This window comes from Salvelinus alpinus, chromosome 10, assembly GCF_045679555.1.
Source record: "Salvelinus alpinus chromosome 10, SLU_Salpinus.1, whole genome shotgun sequence".
In the NCBI taxonomy this organism is placed as follows: Eukaryota; Metazoa; Chordata; class Actinopteri; order Salmoniformes; family Salmonidae; genus Salvelinus; species Salvelinus alpinus.
Window position 1 is genome coordinate 66,905,012 of NC_092095.1, and position 15,278 is coordinate 66,920,289.

A 15,278-nucleotide genomic window follows, 5' to 3' on the forward strand; every position below is an offset into this window, starting at 1 on the left:
CTTTAAAACGCTTTTTAAAAAACTGCTTTCCTCACAGTATTATCATTAAAAGTGTATTTTTTTGTATAACAGCAACGTGTGTGACTGAATAATATCAACACTTTTAATTAAGCGTTTTGCTGACATTTGCAAAATATTTTGTAACATTTCCCATTAATAAAGCATTTGTAATGATAATAATACAAAAACGTAGTTATAACTGTTAGTAGAATGTCCTATTACTACCAGAGCAAACGTATATTAGGAGACAAAGTATAAAAGCAACGGTTCTGTCAAGTAGCCTTATCAATATCAATTAGAACCGTATCACGCCCTGACATCGAGAGTGACCATTCTATCCAAAGGGGGGTGCGCATCTCTCACTCTGAATAGATTGAAAACACAATTATATGACTGAAGAAATTAGTTTGAAGAAAAAGGCTCTGGGTTGTTAAAAGTTAGCCTACCTACAATTAAATTGTAACAAACATGTCCTTAATTTGAGATTTAAAACACCCTCAACCGATTCGTAGGTTCAAAACTCCCCTTGTAACAGCTGTAGTGGGATCTCCGCTCAACATCACAGCGCCTGCAAAGCCAGCCAGGCAGATAGCCACTTGGTAGGAGAGAGGCACGTACCGGACAGTGGATACTCGTACAGGCTACTGTGTATAGGCCGACGCGCTCTGCTTCAGCATTCTTATGAAACGAACTTTCTCCAGAAACATAAATGCACCAATAAAGAAAGGTAAGGTTTGTAAAAAATAAAATAAAAATTGTAATGAGACAACAATTGAATGAACTTAGTTTTCTGGAAAGTTTGACTGCTAGGCAATTTGATCATATTTGAGTAAAACCATATTTCCATTTCGTAGAAGATGCTTATGTCAAATAATTATTGACTTTGAACAAGCAACTTCATATAAATGGTGTTATCTGAATGACAAACGCGGTATAATCGTTGTTATTTGACTATAGGACGTCTCGTGTTGCGTCAATGTACTGTCCCTTCGATAGATTTTTCAGATCAATTCTGTTATGGGATTTTCGGTTGATGTCAGTATGTGCATTCCGAATCGATTGTAGGCTACCTATGCGCGCAAGATGTTGGCCCGATAGACAAAAGGCAAGCGGTTGGAATCATACCACTAGAGTAAGACTGATCATTCTGCGGACTGCTTTAGACCATTAGATACAGTATAATGCACGTGTTTACGAGAAAGCCCTTGGCAGAATTGTCCTTTTCTTGTCTGTTCTAGGCCATATAACATTGATGTTGCCCCAAACTTTGCAACTTTGCTCACAATTTAGGTTAATTATTGCCACTCGTCGATAGAGTGCAGAGTTGAGCAGCAGTTGTCCTTGGGTTTAAAAGTAGTCTCTGGGTTTACAGTAGTCTCTGGGTTTACAGTAGTCTCTGGGTTTACAGTATTTGTGTTAATACTGTATGTCTAAATGTTTTATGCACCAGTAGACAACGAGATAGTTTATCAAGGTGTTTGAAAATAGCACTGTAATGTATTTCTTCCTCACCTAATGGCTTTAATATCACACTGATGGCTGGTTCATGATGTTTCATCAATACAGCTAGAATGTGTCTAAAGTTATCTCATTCTCTGTAAATTCTCATCTGTAATGTAATCTGTGATGATATATCATGTATATCTCTCAATGAGGGATACTGTATTCTTTGGGGCAAAGATCTCGTTTGTGGCACTCTGCCTCTCAATTCAATTCAAAGCCTTTATTGGCATCCATCCATCCATCCATCTCTCTCTCTCTCTCTCTCTCTCTCTCTCTCTCTCTCTCTCTCTCTCTCTCTCTCTCTCTCTCTCTCTCTCTTCTCTCTCTCTCTCTCTCTCTCTCTCTCTCTCTCTCTTTGTCTCTCTCTCTTTGTCTATCTCTCTCTGTCTCTCTCTCTTTGTCTATCTCAAATCAAATCAAATCAAGTTTATTTTATATAGCCCTTCGTACATCAGCTAATATCTCGAAGTGCTGTACAGAAACCCAGCCTAAAACCCCAAACAGCAAGCAATGCAGGTGTAGAAGCACCTCTCTCTCTCTTTGTCTATCTCTCTCTGTCTCTCTCTCTGCTCTCTCTGCTCTCTCTCTCTCTTTGTCTATCTCTCTCTGTCTTTCTCTCTCTCTCTCTCTCTCTCTCTCTCTCTCTCTCTCTCACAATTAAATTCAATTATATTCTATTTGCTTTATTGGCATGACGTAACAATGTACATACTGCCAAAGCTTACTTTGGAGATTTACAATATTAACATAATTAATAATAATAATCAATATTGTCAAATGAACAACAGTAACAACAATAATCAAGGGTCAAAATAACCATACATTGAACAATACCAATAACAATAATCATAGAGGACATGTGCAGGTTGATTGGTCTGTCAGACACTGTCCCTCATCTTATGGCAGGCAGCAATGTAGTGCCCTGCCAACACAGCTCTCTGCGCCCTCTGTTTTATCTGTTCTAAACAGATCTACTGATGATTCAATGATTCAATAGCTTCCCTCAATTGATCTTCCTCAGCGCAAGGCCAGTTCACGTTAATAGATCTGTTCACAAAAGCTGTAATGACTGCCCCTCACCCTGTCCTACCTGGCTACAAATGTGGAACATGAGCTTCAGTGATAAGGGCTAGAAAAAGTCGGGGTAGAGAAGAACTTGTGTCCATTGTGAGTTGGCGCACCTTCACAGACAAGAGCAGTACAGCAGTCAACTACAAGACCTGAGGAGAGAGGAGGAGAGCGACATTGATTATATTCCCTTCTAAACAACTCTGGTAGCATGTCTGTGTACAACATGATCAGAGCTGAGAAAGGAAAGTGGAGAGAGGAGAGGAGGGAGATGCTTGTTACTGCATGTTAAAACTATTGGCTGGTGGAGTATGCTACAACAGAGATTTAATGGCTTGGACCTGCGGGGCTCAGCTCTGGTCTGTCTGTCGCTCTGTCTGGCTGGCTGCCTGTCTGTCTGTCACTCTGTCTGGCTGGCTGCCTGTCTGTCTGTCGGCCTGTCTACCTGTGTATTCTTAGGTCTCAGGAGTAGTGTTTCTCTGCTCAATCGCTTCAGCTCTTGTCCCAACAACACAGAAACAAAAATACTACTCCCCAGGCTGTTCAGAAGAGTACCTCTGATGTATTTGAGTATGGCTTGGTGCCATGACTTATCCATGTGTTTAGTTACATCTGTGTGTTTCTCATCGGAGAACACAAGGGATGCTCCCCCGTCCCCTGTCAACACACGCTCTCTCACTTGCTTGCATGCACGCGCCCGCACACACACGCACACACGCACACACACACACACACACACACACACACACACACACACACACACACACACACACACACACACACACACACACACACACACACACACACACACACACACACACACACACACACACCCACCTCTCAGTGATCTGCTGTAACAGACTAACTGTGACTCCATTGCATTTGGGATTGTGATTCTTGCTCTGTAGGTCTCTGGTGTTTGATGGGAAACGGTCAAATCTAGAGGACAGTTTCCCCTTCCACTACATTAATGATACAGTAAGACTGTTGAATGATTCATTGATAAAATCCCCTATCCCCACAAAACTCAACCTCTGAGACCTCTTTCACTTCCCCATTTAATTCCTAGTAATTTCTCATCTCCCGTTTACGTTTAACAGGTTGGATTAAATGTGTATTTAATGTGTATGTACATGTATACAGTAGGATGTTAATTTGAGCTAGTTTACTACAGCAGGAACAGGACATGTGAAATGTGGATTATTATTAATGGACATTTTTGTATGGGTTGAAACATTTTTCGTAAGGGAAAATCAAGTCGAAAATTTCAAAGTGGAAATTACAAACTTCAGAAGCCTTTTTAAACCTCAAATACACTAAAAGTTTAACATGTTCTGCATTGCAGGAAAGTTCTCCTGCAACAGGGTGATTAAATTAAGATCCTACATCTGTATGGCAATCGCCTGGCCTAGACAAACAACGCTGCTCTCTCTCAGCATCAGGTCTACAGAATACAGCCTTTAATATGCGGCTCAAAGTGGAAGCAGCCATTAAATCATTTTAGTGCTAGACAGACCGCCACAGGCTGATTCTCAAATGGCACCCTATTCCCTTTGTAGTGCACTACTTTAGACAAGGGTCTCTGGTCAAAAGTAGTGCACTGTATAGGGAGTAGGTTAGCCAGAGACCACAGCTCCCCTCTCTCTCTCCACTGCTGTTTTACTGGGATGGCGGGAGGGGGGAGGGCGGGGGAGGGAGGTAGAGTCACCTGGCCAGGGGGGCTATGGTGGTCACCCTGCACAGACCATGTCATTCACTAAGAGGGCTCAGATGTGTGTGTGTGTGTGTGTGTGTGTGTGTGTGTGTGTGTGTGTGTGTGTGTGTGTGTGTGTGTGTGTGTGTGTGTGTGTGTGTGTGTGTGTGTGTGTGTGTGTGTGTGTGTGTGTGTGTGTGTGTGTGTGTGTGTGTGTGTGTGTGTGTGTGTGCGTGTGTGCGTGCGTGGCTATATTACCAGAGTAAAAAGGTAAACGTTGACACTCCCAAGAGGTGGGTCAAAGGCCACACAGCCACGCTTGTTGAAGTCAGGTTATCCCAATGTTTGAAGTAAAAGTCAAAGACAATATTTTGGTGTGCGAGGCCCCTGGCTCACAGTGGAGTGCTATGCTGTAGGACAAGGGCCCCATTGATGCCTCTGGAGAGGAAAGTGAGGGGAGGTTTCCCAGGGGAGGTCCCTGGACTGTTGTATCTGAAGGGGTCTAGGAAGCTCTGCTGGCCAAACCAACCGTACTGTGATGGCTCAGATATTTTTGTCCATTCCAGTACAGTTCCAGCAACTATGGTAAATGGGTAAGGCTAGCACAGCTCGGTTCAGCTCGGCTCAGTAATGTGGAAAGGGTATAACAGTCAGAGAGAGAGGAAAATGAAGGAAGTCTTTGACTCTGTACAGACTCAGTGAGCATAGCCTTGCTATTGAGAAAGGCCCCCGTAGGCAGACCTGGCTCTCAAGAGAGGACAGGCTATGTGCACACTGCCCACAAAATGAGGTGGAAACTGAGCTGCACTTCCTAACCTCCTGCCAAATGTATGACCATATTAGAGACACATATTTCCCTCAAATTACACAGACCCACAAAGAATTCGAAAACAGATCCAATGTTGATTTACTCCCATATCTACTGGGTGAAATACCACAGTGTGCAATAACAGCAGCATGAGTTGTGACCTGTTGCCACAAGAAACACCATTGTAAATACAACCTATATTTATGTTTATTCATTTTCCCTTTTGTACTTTAACTATTTGCACATTGTTACAACACTGTATATAGACATAATATGACATTTGAAATGTCTTTATTCTTTTGGAAATTCTGCGAGTGTAATATTTACTGTTCACTTTTTATTGTATATTTCACTTTTGTATATTATCTTCCTCACTTGCTTTGGCAATGTTAACATATGTTTCCCATGCCAATAAAGCCTTTACATTGAACATGTAATTAAGATAGAGTTACACCCACCCAGCACAGCAGTAGTTGCTTGCTCTTTAGTCAATGGCTCTGATGTCCAAGTGCCAATAACTTGTTCTTCCTAACAGAATGTATCAGATTGGATGTCAGACCTAGTGCCCTCACCCGATGACTGCTCGATATTTAGATCAATTTCGACAGGAAATGAGGTCATACTTTCTTGTCTCCTTAAATTATTGTTTAGTCTCTAATGGATCCACTTAAGACACCTTAGCTAAGGGTCGTGACTTACTTGAGGTAAAGTTGTTGACCCCGTGAGGAGCAAAGGTATGGAGCTAAGGGTCAGACAGGAAGACTAACGGCTCACTGTCAACCCTGACCTAGCCTTGACTCCTGTGATACTGCATGCATCCTGACCATTTACTCTCACCCTCTGTCTCTGGTGAGAGAGAGAGAGAGAGAGAGATTAGTGATGGCAAGACCTGACCTGTTCTGAAGACAATCAACACTTTACAGCTGTAAGTAGGCTTAGCAGGTTTGTGTAGTGCTAGGAATGTGTTTGGAAAATAACCTTATAGGTATCATGTACCAGAGAGAAAGACTGGAAATGTGTGTTTCCAAGTAATGGTAACTAAGCCATATAAGGCATTATGAAGGGTCATGCATGCTTATAACAACTAATGAAGCGTTATACCTGCATGTTGGCTTTAAGTGAAGTCTTACTGAGGTAGGATTATATCTGTCAAAAAGTCTTACTGAAGTAATAAACATTATCTGACTACTCTATTTTCTCCCCCATTTCCACTTCGATTTGTCTGCAGAAGTTGTCCTCCTAAGTGTCTGGCTGTCTGGCTGTGCTACAAACTCTATCACTCAACCTGAGGTGATGACAACAGCACTGGGAAATCACTTTACACTGCGACTCTGGGGTAGGGCTGAAAGTTTAGCAAAAGCAAAAGGCCCCCTCAGTCTCTTGGGGTTGGGGTAGCCTACCGAGCCAAGCTAAGAAAGATGAACGAGCCGCCTCTTCAAGGTTAGGGGTTCAATCGCTGGAGACTGTTTGTCTCTGCTCTGCTGGACATACGGGCCATGTGGAGGGGTTTTTCAGCTGACGTGATTTATGGTCACCGTGAATTGCTATTAAATGTGTTTGAGCAGCGGGTCGTTCTAGATGCCCTTGTGTTTTCCTTTTAGATTGGCGTTTAATTCCTTGTTTGGGAGACTCAGACTGCAGCCTAAGTGTGTGTGTGTCTTGTAGTACAATGACACATCATAGGGGTTTGTGTCTCAATGTAGACGTGTTGTTGTCACTGTCCTGCCCTTTGAGACTTCCTGTTAGCCACTTCTAAGCAGGGCTTTGGATGTGCTCTGTCACAGGTGAAAGATTTGACCTTTTACAACTGACACTTTGGCATAATGATAAATTGTCATTTCAAAAAGGTAAACTAATATTTCTCAAAGCTAATCAGATTTGGTATTGTCTGTGACGCACGCACGCCTTCATTTACACATTAATGAGACTTATTCCTGCTCCCGGGAGCGATGGCGTTGATTTCTGGCCCAAATTAAATGTCCACCTTTAGGTAATGGCTTTACAAATTAATTAATCAGGGAAATCAATTTGGAAGTGAAAAAAATCAGGGAGATTGCACACCATGTGGAAATAAAACATAAACAATCATGTCTTCAACCAGAATATTTTTGGTGATCATCTCCTTTCCTCTCCTCTCCTCTCCTCTCCTCTCCTCTCTCTCTCTCTCTCTCTCTCTCTCTCTCTCTCTCTTTCTGTGTTTAGTTGAAACAGCTGATGGATAGTAGGCAGTTCATCTTGTGAACAGATCATCTGTTTCTTTCACCTTCCCTCTGATGTTTGACTGAAGAGAACATCTTTATCTCCATGACTCTTGTCACTCTCTCCATGTTCAGTCTCTCTCTCCATCTCTCTCTCTCTCTCCATCTCTCCTCCCATGTAATATGTCCAGACCAAGCTTCCAAACCACCAGAGGACTAGACACACACACCAGGCCTCCAGACCAAGCTCCCAACCCACCAGAGGACTAGACACACACACACCAGGCCTCCAGACCAAGCTCCCAAACCACCAGAGGACTAGACACACACACACCAGGCCTCCAGACCAAGCTCCCAAACCACCAGAGGACTAGACACACACACCAGACCTCCAGACCAAGCTCCCAAACCACCAGAGGACTAGACACACACACCAGGCCTCCAGACCAAGCTCCCAAACCACCAGAGGACTAGACACACACACACCAGGCCTCCAGACCAAGCTCCCAAACCACCAGAGGACTAGACACACACGCACCAGACCTCCAGACCAAGCTCCCAAACCACCAGAGGACTAGACACACACACCAGGCCTCCAGACCAAGCTCTCAAACCACCAGAGGACTAGACACACACACCAGACCTCCAGACCAAGCTCCCAAACCACCAGAGGATTAGACACACACACCAGGCCTCCAGACCAAGCTCCCAAACCACCAGAGGACTAGACACACACACCAGACCTCCAGACCAAGCTCCCAAACCACCAGAGGACTAGACACACACGCACCAGACCTCCAGACCAAGCTCCCAAACCACCAGAGGACTAGACACACACACCAGGCCTCCAGACCAAGCTCCCAAACCACCAGAGGACTAGACACACACGCACCAGACCTCCAGACCAAGCTCCCAAACCACCAGAGGACTAGACACACACACCAGGCCTCCAGACCAAGCTCCCAAACCACCAGAGGACTAGACACACACACCAGGCCTCCAGACCAAGCTCCCAAACCACCAGAGGACTAGACACACACGCACCAGGCCTCCAGACCAAGCTCCCAAACCACCAGAGGACTAGACACACACACCAGACCTCCAGACCAAGCTCCCAAACCACCAGAGGACTAGACACACACACCAGACCTCCAGACCAAGCTCCCAAACCACCAGACGACTAGACACACACACACCAGGCCTCCAGACCAAGCTCCCAAACCACCAGAGGACTAGACACACACACCAGACCTCCAGACCAAGCTCCCAAACCACCAGAGGACTAGACACACACACCAGACCTCCAGACCAAGCTCCCAAACCACCAGAGGACTAGACACACACACACCAGGCCTCCAGACCAAGCTCCCAAACCACCAGAGGACTAGACACACACGCACCAGACCTCCAGACCAAGCTCCCAAACCACCAGAGGACTAGACACACACACACCAGGCCTCCAGACCAAGCTCCCAAACCACCAGAGGACTAGACACACACACACCAGGCCTCCAGACCAAGCTCCCAAACCACCAGAGGACTAGACACACACACCAGGCCTCCAGACCAAGCTCCCAAACCACCAGAGGACTAGACACACACACACCAGGCCTCCAGACCAAGCTCCCAAACCACCAGAGGACTAGACACACACACACACCAGGCCTCCACACCAAGCTCCCAAACCACCAGAGGACTAGACACACACGCACCAGACCTCCAGACCAAGCTCCCAAACCACCAGAGGACTAGACACACACACACACCAGGCCTCCAGACCAAGTAATATGATGTAACCCTCTTCTCACCAGACACGCATGCAGGACTACTTGTGTTGTGTTGTTACAGCGAGATAAACTGCCATATATCAGACTGTTGTATTTATTTTTTATTTAAACTGTATTTAACTAGGCATATGAGATTGTTAACTGATTGACTTGGATGGAAACGCTGATCTGATGTGGCCGGATATTTGTTATCCTGGACATTGGCTGATGTTTTCTTATCTGCCTATTTGCCCAGTACATTATATAGATAATGTCTGAACAGTATTAATTGGGGATCTGGATCAGTTGCTATTCCCTATCACCATCCTGCTGTGTAGATAATGAGTGGCTTAGTCATGTACACACACACACACACACACATACCCCCACACACACACATACCCCCCCCCCCCCACACACACACACACACACACACACACACACACACACACACACACACACACACACACACACACACACACACACACACACACACACACACACACACTCGCTTGCTACTTTGGTATATTATCCCCTCAGCAGAATGCCCTGCAGCGCATGCTAATTGAGCTTACTGTAATTAACACTAGACCAACGCTCCTGTTACTCCTGCTCATTTAATTAGTTTTTCACAATGTGTTCATTTAGAAATGAGAAAACGCAGGCCTCAATCTTCAAACTCAACCTTAACCATTTTCCCATCTTCCTTGAACTCTGAACAGTTTCTGAGAAAATCCAGAGAGAGTATGGAGCAGTCTAACACACACACACAGTCTTGTACAGCTAACCTTGTGGGGACATACAATTCAGTCCCATTCAAAATCCTATTTTCCCTAACCCCTAACCCTAAACCTAACCCTAATCCTAACCCGTACTCTTACCCTAACCCTAACCTTAACCCTAACCCTAACCCTAACCCTAACCCTAACCCTAACCCAAAAACCTAAACTTTATCCTAACCCTAAACCTAACCCTAGCTCCTAACCCTAACCCTACAACTAACCCTAGCTCCTAACCTTAATATTTAACTTAATTCTAACCCTAACACTAATTCTAACCTTAACCCTAAACCCCCTAGAAATAGCATTTGACCTTGTGGGGACTAACAAAATGGCCCCAGCTGGTAACTTTTTGTTCGTTTACTATTCTTGTAGGGACTTCTGGTCCCCACAAGAATAGTTAAACACGTCCACACACACACACACACACACACACACACACACACACACACACACACACACACACACACACACACACACACACACACACACACACACACACACACACACACACACACACACACACACACACACACACACACACACACACACACACACCATGTTCCACTAGGCTACTTGTTCACTTGCTTGTTGCCTCAGTGTATGTGTCACACCCTGATCTGTTTCACCTGTTCTTGTGATTGTCTTCACCACCTCCAGGTGTCGCTTATTTTCCCCAGTGTATTTATCCCAGTGTTTCCTGTCTCTCTGGGCCAGTTCGTCTTGTATGTTTTCAAGTCAACCAGCGTGGTTTCCCGTGCTCCTTTTTTCTATTCTCTTTTTCTAGTCTTCCCTGTTTTGACCCTTTTTTCTGGACTCCGTACCCGCCTGCCTGACTTTTCTGCCTGCCCTGACATCGAGCCTGTCTGACCCTTCTGACTGCCCTGACATCGAGCCTGTCTGACCCTTCTGCCTGCCCTGACATCAAGCCTGCCTAACTCTTCTGCCTGCCCTGACATCAAGCCTGCCTGACCCTTCTGCCTGCCCTGACATCGAGCCTGCCTAACTCTTCTGCCTGCCCTGACATCGAGCCTGTCTGACCCTTCTGCCTGCCCTGACATCGAGCCTGCCTAACTCTTCTGCCTGCCCTGACATCGAGCCTGTCTGACCCTTCTGCCTGCCCTGACATCGAGCCTGCCTAACCCTTCTGCCTGCCCTGACATCGAGCCTGCCTGACTCTTCTGCCTGCCCTGACATCGAGCCTGTCTGCCACTCTTTACCTCTTGGACTCAGAATCTGGTTTTGACCTTTTGCCTTGCCTGTCCACGACCATTCTCCTGCCTACTCCTTTTTGGATTATAAATAAACTACAAAGACTCTAACCATCTGGCTCCTGTGTCTCCATCTGGGTCTCGCCTTGTGCCCTTATAGTATGAGCTGCATAGTGTGCTTACTGTGTGGTGTTACAGTCTGGGGGTGTTTCACAGGATTGTGTTGTCCAGCCAATTCAAAAGGTGGGAACAGAGCACGTGTTCAGTCTGTCAGTGGACAACACACAATACTCTCCCAACGCAGGAGAGCAGTATAATCAGTGTATGTACTGTATATACCTGCTGTGTTATTGCCACTCCTGTGCTGAGCAGTACCGATAGATACTTTACTGTCCATTGTGTGATGGGAATTAATCTTCTGCCTTTCCCAACTCCCCCCAGACACACACACACTGAGAGACACAAGATCAGTTCTGGGGTTAAGTCCCTTGCTCAAGGGTACAGTGGAAGAAAATGTACCTGGGATCTGACCAGCAGCCCTACGGTTGACAGTTTAGTTCCCATTTCTTTACATTTCATTTCAAGTGGTAGGGAGAAGGCAGCAGTGGTGAGTACAGACAGACAGACAGACAGTGGCAGACAGACAGACAGACAGACAGACAGTTGTCAGAGAACAGCCCTTACTAAGGTGTGATGTCACTGATATAGCAGTAGTGACTGTGTAAACCTGACTTCCTGTCATACAGGGCCTTGGGAAAGTATTCAGACCCCTTCACTTTTCCACGTTTTGTTACGTTACAGCCTTATTCTAAAATTGATTAACTAAAGACACGAAAAAGAGCTCAGGTGCATCCCTTTTCCATTGATCATCTTTGAGGTGTTTCTACAACTTGATTGGAGTCCACCTGTGGTAAATTCAATTGATTGGGCATGATTTGGAAAGGCACACACCTGTTTATATAAGGTCCCATAGTTGACAGTGCATGTCAGAGCAAAAACCAAGCCATAAGGTCGGAGGAATTGTCCGTAGAGCTCAGAGACAGGATTGTGTTGAGGCACAGATCTGGGGAAGGGTACCAACACATGTCTGCAGCATTGAAGATCCCCAAGAACAAAGTGGCTTCCATCATAATTAAATGGAAGAAGTTTGGAACCACTAAGACTCTTCCTTGAGCTGGCCGCCCGGCCAAACTGAGCAATCAGGGGAGAAGGGCCTTGCTCAGGGAGGTGGTCAAGAACCCAATGCTCACTCTGACAGAGCTTTAGAGTTCCTCTGTGGAGATGGGAGAACCTTCCAGGAGGACAACCATCTCTGCAGCACTCCACCAGTAAGGCCTTTATGGTACAGTGGCCAGACGGAAGCCACTCCTCAGTAAAAACGCACATGACAGCCCGCTTGGAGTTTGCCAAAAAGCACCTAAAGACTCTCAGACCATGAGAAACAGGATTCTATGATCTGATGAAACCAAGATTGAACTCTTTAGCCTGAATGCCAAGCGTCACTTCTGGAGGAAATCTGGCAACATCCCTACGGTGAAGCGTGGTGGTGGCAGCATCATGCTGTGGGGTTGTTTGTCAGCGGTAGGGACTGGGAGACTAGTCAGGATCGAGGCAAAGAAGAATGGAGCAAAGTACAGAGAGATACTTGATGAAAACCTGCTCCAGAGCTCAGGACTTCAGACTGTGGCGACAGTTCACCTTCCAACTGGACAACGAACCTAAGCACACAGCCAAGACAATGCAGGAGTGGCTTCGGGACAAGTCTCTGAATGTCCTTGAGTGGCCCAGCCATAGCCCAGACTTTAACCCAATCAAATATCTCTGGAGAGACCTGAAAATAGCTGTGCACCAATGCTCCCCATCCAACCTGACAGAGCTTGAGATGATCTGCAGAGAAGAATGGGAGAAACTCCCCAAATACAGGTGATGTCATACCCAAAAAGACTCAAGGCTGTAATCGCTGTCAAAGGTGCTTCAACAAAGTACTGAATAAAGGGTCTGAATAGTTATGTAAATGTCATATTTAAGTTTTTTATTTGTAATAAATCAGCAAAAAATTCTAAAACCTGTTTTTGCTTGGACATTATGGGGTATAACCCCTAGATTGATGAGGGGGAAAAAATCTTTAATACATTTTAGAATACGGCTGTAACGTAACAAAATGTGAAAAAGTCAAGGGGTCTGAATACTTTCCGAAGGCACTTTAGAGAGACAGGAAGTACTGTATAAATGGTCCAGTGAATAAACAGTCCCCTCCTCCTCCTCCCTTCCCCATCCCCCTCCTCTCCTCCTCCTCCTCCTCTCCCATCCTCCTCCCCCCAACCTCTCTGTCTGGCTCAGAACAGGCACAGTTGGGCAGCCCCATGCCTCCCTCCCTCCATCCCTCCCGTCTCTTTCTCTGCACACACTCACGCCCCCACTCCATTGAGAAAGTTAACGGTTTGTTTTTCACAAGCGAGGAATGCTTTGCCGCTCACAACATCACCCCTTCCCACCCCGAATCCCAACTCCCCCTTTACGGTGGAGGGAGCGGCTAGCCGGTTTGTGTGCTGATGAGTTACAATGTTTCTCGCTCTGTCTCTCTTTCTGTCTCTCTTTCTCACTCTCTCCCCCTCCAAGGTTTCTGGAGGGTTGAAACATGAAAATATGCTCTGGTTTATTTGAACATCTAATCAAATGGCTACCCAGACTATTTGCATTTCCCCCCACCTACATGTACATATTACCTCAATTACCTCGACTAACCCCCGCACGTTGACTCTGTACCGGTACCCCCCTGTATATAGTCTCCACGTTGACTCTGTACCGGTACCCCCCTGTATATAGTCTCCACGTTGACTCTGTACCGGTACCCCCCTGTATATAGTCTCCATGTTGACTCTGTACCGGTACCCCCCTGTATACAGTCTCGCTATTGTTATTTTACTGCTGCTGTTTAATGTAGGTGCCAGTCTTTCCCTCTCGGAATGAGTGTCTGGTGATGCTGTGCTGCTTCCCGCTCCCTCATTGGCCAGTGAAGGACTGTCCATGTGACCTGGTTTGTCTGTTTTTTCCCCTCCCCCTATCAGTGGTGGACACATGGTCATCAGGGTTGGGGTCAATTCCATTTCAAATTTCAATTAATTTAAGAAGTTTAGGATGTATTCAGTTAAATTATGGCTTTTCAGTGAGAAATATTTTCAGAGAAAATGGAACTGACCCCAACCCTGATGAACATCACTCCCATATCACTGTACCACCCCCCCCCCCAGCCAGAAACAAACACCCCCCCTCTCTCTTGCGTCTACAAACCGGATGTTATTGGACACACTGTTGTCTGTCAGTGTAACCGTTTTGATCAGTATCCCTTCTGTGCTGTCACCCCAGGGCCCTCTCCTACGGTGTGAACGATGCCCTTTGTTCTCCTGTCTGTCTGACTGAAGCATGTGTGCTGGAATGGGGAGGGGAGGACGGGGTGGGCACTGGGTGGATCCATGGCTAATGTCTGTGTTGTTTACAGCTGCTGTAAGTGCGCATATTAAGTCAAAGGGTCACACGTTGCACTTGCTATATCCGTTAGAAGCTTTTTATTCAGAAGATGTTATTCTCATCCGTGTATTATTAAACGTGATAATGCAATGCATTATAATACAATTCATTTTTGTTAGAAATGATGGGCACAAAAAAAGCTTTACTGTTGCAGCAGCCATGCTGGATAGATAAACAATATGAAATGTTCTTCCAGGCACGAACACTGATAATCAAAACATGTGCTGATTTGATCCTCTGTTGTACTCCTAGTTTGACAAACTGTAGTTGCAGGGTGTGATGTAATGACTTAATCGTTGTAATACTCTCACTATGAGCAAAAGACGTTGAAAAACATATTTTTGGTTGAAAATATGTTAAAAATAAATGTCTTCGTTTTTTTGCTCACTGGGCTGTAGCCTCCAGTACTCTGCTGAGAGTCGTTAACACAAGGGTTCTCTGATTTGACCAACTACACTGCTCTACTGTCAAAACCTTTCGTTATCATCTCTCCAAGTGTTTATTTTTAAACCTTCCTTTGTCACTTTGTTATATCTTTGTAATGTTCTATGTGCGTACGTGTCTAATCCATGTTGCATTACATATTTTTTAGCCAGTTTATTCAAATGTTTCCTTCATGTGATTTGAAACAGAAGAAAGATATTCAGATATGCAGATAAGAGGGAGGGAGAGAGCAGTGCAGCTGTGGTCCTGTTTATCATTCTGTTATCTCCCCCCAGCCTCC

General features: G+C 45.4%; 1 protein-coding gene across 1 annotated transcript in view; it reads left to right on the forward strand.

Annotated features, from left to right (window-relative positions):
• Window positions 1–605: 605 nt before the first annotated feature.
• Window positions 606–15,278, forward strand: part of sema5bb (sema domain, seven thrombospondin repeats (type 1 and type 1-like), transmembrane domain (TM) and short cytoplasmic domain, (semaphorin) 5Bb) — a 111,784-nt gene continuing 97,111 nt past the window's right edge. Inside the window, exon 1 of the mRNA XM_071330587.1 lies at window positions 606–727. The gene's annotated coding sequence lies outside the window, so the exon portion shown is untranslated. The remainder of the gene's footprint in view (window positions 728–15,278) is intronic.